Genomic DNA, 5,373 nt, shown 5'->3' with positions numbered 1-5,373 from the left:
AGCAAGAAGGTTCATAAAATTTTTACATGCAAACCACCTGGCTCAAAGGTGATAAAAACCATGACCTACAGACCTGCAGGATTTACTTCAACTCCATTACTACAACAAACCAACTACAAACTCACGTTACAGACCTATAACCTTCGAACTACACTATAATCCCTATCTCACTTATCAAACTCTGACTAGAAAGCAACCCTCAAGTAGTAAACTCCTACTTAAAGTTACATTGAATCTACAACAACTGTTTGTATCTACTTGTATGCTTCTATGTAAGCGGATAACGATACAACTCGATAGAACAAACCTAACAGTAAAACAGTTCCTTCAATCCTTCTTCTTGCACTAGGGACGCAACCCTGGATTCTTGAATATGATGGATAAATCCTCTCCTTGCTCAATATTTTGAATTCTCTCTTTGTGGGTGCGCAAAACTTCTTCTTGGTAAGACCCAGGTATTTTTAACTTTGTAGCTCTGTAGGTCGGTTGACAAAACCTTCTCCTTGTTGGAAAATAACACACATAAGGTTTTGTGTTGTACTTGGATTCCTTTCTTGTTGAGTCGGCTTCTTATCCTTGTAGAAGACTTACTAATCTCGACAATTATGGGAAGGAATCTTTCATACTTGATCACCACGACTTTACCATAATTCTTCTACAAATCCATGTTTCTACAGGGTTTGTTTGGAGCATGTTCACGAACCTGTTTCATCTACCTGGTTTCGTACATCCCTAAATATCTTGTCACGACCCAAACGGGAGGGCCGCGACTGACACCCAACACCCTACTCAGCTGAGTGCCATACTACTATTCCATCCAGGAGTCACAACTTTTTGTGGACCTTTAATCTACGAAATGACGCTTCTGTCAGGTAAAAAAAAACTTTTCAATAAAACTCTTTCATCAAATCAGGGACTTCTCCCTTATCGTTAATTCAAAGAAAATCTTTAGTCACAATAAAATCTTTAAAAATAAAGCATAAACATACATCGACCTATATGGTCACTTTACACAACTGTCGACATCTCGACGCACTATGCACAGGACACTATCTACAAAAGTCTCTAACATATACGAGATACCATAACATAAGTACTTTGACTCGGCAACACTTCGAACTGAGATGGAGCTCACCAATCCAGTTGATAGCCTGGGAACATCCTATAGCCAATGTCTTCTACTTATCCGTATACACCTGCGTGGCATGAAACGCGGCCGCCCCTGTGCAAAGGGACGTCGATCGAATAATGTACCGAGTATGTAAGCGAACTGAAACAATATTTCTCGACTCGGATGATAAAAGAGTAATGTACTCAATCGTACTCGTAACCAACACTGATAAACATGTATGTGCTTATGAACTTTTAATGCATCACAAGTATACATATATATATATATATATATATATATATATATATATATATATATATATATATATATATATATATATATATATATATATATATATATATATATATATATATGCATGCTCGCTCGCTTCTCGCACTTACGGCATAATAGCCCCTTCGGGCATAATAGCATAATTATCATATACCTGCTGATCAGGTGGTTTGTATATAAAACGCCTTAGCCCTTTTCCCCTTTCCCATGAAATGGTGTCGTGCATGTATGTAAATATGCAAATGCATGAAAATCTTTGGAAACCATCAAAAGACTCCCTTCGGAGCAGCTTTAACGCAAAACGGGAACTTCTTCCCCTTTTCATTTGTCTCCTTCGAGACTCAAAAATTAAATGTAAAATGCATAGGTAAAAGAAAACCTTATGAATGTTCCCTTCGGGAATTAGACAACATTATTAAATCGCACAACTTATGGGTGCCCCCTTCGGGACTTAAAAGGTCAAGGATACGAATATCTCTACACTGTCTAGGAATAGAGTCTTTGGAGTTCGTTTATTTACTGGGTTTGTTCTGATAATAAGGATCTTCATCACTACCATAATCATCACCAGTATAATGTCTCACTTTGAATGATCCATAACATAAGCTGAGGCCACATATCCTGAATATAATCAAGAACTATGTAGCACTCTCAGACAAAAGCTGAGGCCACATGTTATGTAGCACGCTCAGACATAAGCTGAGGTCATATATTTTGTGGCCCTCTCAGACATAAGCTGAGGCCACATATCCTAAATATAATCCAGAATTATCTAGCACGCTCAGTCACATCATGAAATCATCTAGAACCTTAGACTTGGGAATCTCTAGGATTGGAGTCATCAAAAGAATCTTTAGAAATTATAGACTTCTGGTATTTCTAGGAGTAAAAGTATTATGGATGTCATGTATGGAATCAAAACATAGGAATCATGCCTTTGAAAGAAAGGGACGAGCCTTAACATACCCGATTGATCTCCTACGAATTAATGCTTATTCTCCCGAACTTGCAAATATACATTCAAGAGAAATTATACTACCATTTGAATGCTTATCTCAAGTCCTTAAAACCAACTCCTTTAGAACCTGCCAAAATTCAGGCAGCATCTCCCCTGTTTATATGCCTAGCCCGAAATCACAATCCAACAACCAACAACAACAACAACAATACCAACATCAACCATCATCATAAATATCAAAATACTCCATAAACGTCCCACACGACATCTATCCAATTTCTTCGCCAACAAATTCATTATACGTTTAGGTAATAGCTCTATCTCTATGAATAAGTCTAAATTAATACCAATAAGGAGAGATTCATACCTTTTTTCTGCTAAAACCGCAATATTCTCAATTTTTCACTTTCAATTCAAGCCAAGATTCACCGCAAAGACGATATTATAATCACAACTGTACGCTGTCTGAACTCGAATCCGGAGTTTATGCTTAATTTGGGCTAAAAGTTGATGTTTGGAGGTTGGGGGAAATGTTCCAGAAGTTTGGAGAGGTTTTGGGGGTGTTTGGTTGATGAAATAGGGGTAATCCCCCTTATATAGCATTTTAGAATATGCCTGCACCACCTCAAAAATTGCTCAGCGCGATCGCGCCACCTTTGGGCGCGTTCGCGCAGGCTTATCTTTTCTGTCTGCGCGTTCATTTAGTAAAAAGGTCATAAATATTTATTCCGATATTTTATGAGGGCCCACGACCTATGGTTGGAAATATCTTTCAATTATATACAACTTTAAGTTTTGGTATGGTCCCAAATTCCAAACTTATAATAGCGTTTTGGCCCCTCCAAGTCAGATCATCTGAAAACGAATCCTTAAATCATCCTTTTGGAGGGCTTATGCCCATATTTGGCTTAAGGGTCCTCCTTAAGACTTTCTCAACTTCCCATTTACAACTCATATAACTTTTTATATGTCCTTTATAAAATCCGAGCATGTGGGCCCCACCTTACCTACGGTTATGAGGGCCACTCATCAAGTAACGTGTTAACTGATTTACTCCATATGGTCTCCAAATGTCATATATATATATATATATATATATATATATATATATATATATATATATATATATATATATATATATATATATGCTCACCCTTCGAGCCTCGTGGTGGCGGGGCGCGCATCCCCGATTAGCGAGCCTCAAATTTCGCGCCACTCCCTGGCGCGTTCGCACAGTTTATTTTCCTAGCCTGCCATCCAAACTTGTAACGTCCATATCTCCTTACCCCAATTTCTTATTGAGGAGTGGCTTGTTACGTTGAAAACTGGACTTCATGAACTTCACTCTGGGCTTTGCTTTGTCTCAAAACCCGTCACGTTCCAAAAGATATCCTTCCTCAAAGTCGGACCATCAACCCTAGTTTTCGAGATTCACCTGCTTTCCAATCCTCTTGTGGCTTATTACCTGAACTAGATCTTCATGATCATAAATTAAATGTATGCAACCATACATGCCCTTGAAAGTAACTCCAAAATCCACACTTGGGGCAACCGACACTTACGAATTTCAATGTATAGAACTACGGGGTGTAACATTCTTCCCCCCTTAAAAACATTCATCCTCGAATGTTGTAGTTACAAATCCACGACGTTTTTACTGATGTCTTGAAGTGACTGCCCTTCTCTTATACTCCGATCGCCTTATTTTTAACATAGGTTGGTCAACCTCTTCTCGTTCTCCCTTAGCTCTTTATTGAACTCTTTCATAAATTCTATAGCCTTCTGTTCTTATGTGACTGAACTAATATTCAATTATCGCTCTATTCCCGTCAAGGTGGTCTTGATTCGCCATGGCTACGGCTACTCGCCGACTTGCAAGTACCTCCTCTTACTTGCTCTTCATTCCTCTATTAGTGGACAACTCCCTTGCTCGACTATGGCACCTTCCTTGAGTCTCTTTTTCTTCGAAGTGCTCTTCTCCACTTGCCATTTTATAGTATTAGCCCGGAAGTTCGTAGAATGTCCTCTCAGAAGTACAAATCTGTTCTATTTCTAGAAGGCTTTTCATTTTCGAGGTAATCGTGTCAATATGACTGCACATTTATCCCTTCGAATGCCCCTCAAGAACCAGAAATCCCTTGGCACTTTTACAAACCTGCTTATTTTCTCCCAATTCACATCCTTATTCGTTGTTACTGCCCTCCAGTTCCACTTATCAGAATCTGATTTCAAACCCTTTACCTTGGTCTTGCGTTCTCTACTACATATTCCACTCTTTCCGTATACTTACCTTTCTTCTTTTCCCTGATGTTATTGCATCAGGCTTATCCAACTCTAACTTTCAGAGAAAATAATGCCAATTTGCCCTATCGCACTTGCCACTTGAACTTCAATACCGTGTTCAGTCAATACTTTTAACATATAGCATCATTGATTATCTTTACTGGTTAACATAACCACACATAAGATATCGTATATCTTTACTAACACCTTACTTACCAAGTATCCCCAATACTATTCAAACTCGTCCTAATTCTGTAGCTGTATGCTTCTTCTCTCTCTCTCTATCAAGTCGGTCCGCCTCATCTCTGGCAATCATTTAGAACCTCCAACCGTGAGGTTCACACGCTTCTAATTTCCCTCAAACTGTTCTAGTTCCTTATTCTTCTCTTATGTCTAAACCTGTTGGACTCCTTAGCACACTTCCCAGGGGGTCACCCATCCTAGTACTACTCTGGCCCAAGCACGCTTAACCTCGAAGTTCTGATGGGATCAGGTGCATTAGTGCTGGTATAATCACATCCATCCTACTGCGTGGCCTTTATCACGTGACCTAAAATAGGTTGAAGTTCTAACGGATCCCAAGGAAAATTTCGGTCATGCATCTCCCTCCGAATTGGAAAAGTCCCTCACTTTACTGACCAAGCAAATGTTGTTTTAGCCTTTGGAACTCCCGATGAGAAGCCATCAATTAACACATACAACTGCTTTCCATTCCTAAATTTTAAGATTC

At 39.0% G+C, this 5,373-nt stretch overlaps 1 pseudogene; it reads right to left on the bottom strand.

The window, feature by feature from the left end:
- Positions 1-5,046: 5,046 nt before the first annotated feature.
- LOC132038690 (5S ribosomal RNA) lies at positions 5,047-5,164 on the bottom strand (annotated as a pseudogene).
- Positions 5,165-5,373: the final 209 nt, after the last annotated feature.

This window comes from Lycium ferocissimum, chromosome 11 (genome assembly GCF_029784015.1).
Source record: "Lycium ferocissimum isolate CSIRO_LF1 chromosome 11, AGI_CSIRO_Lferr_CH_V1, whole genome shotgun sequence".
NCBI lineage: Eukaryota > Viridiplantae > Streptophyta > Magnoliopsida > Solanales > Solanaceae > Lycium > Lycium ferocissimum.
This window is presented reverse-complemented; position numbering and strand designations above follow the sequence as displayed.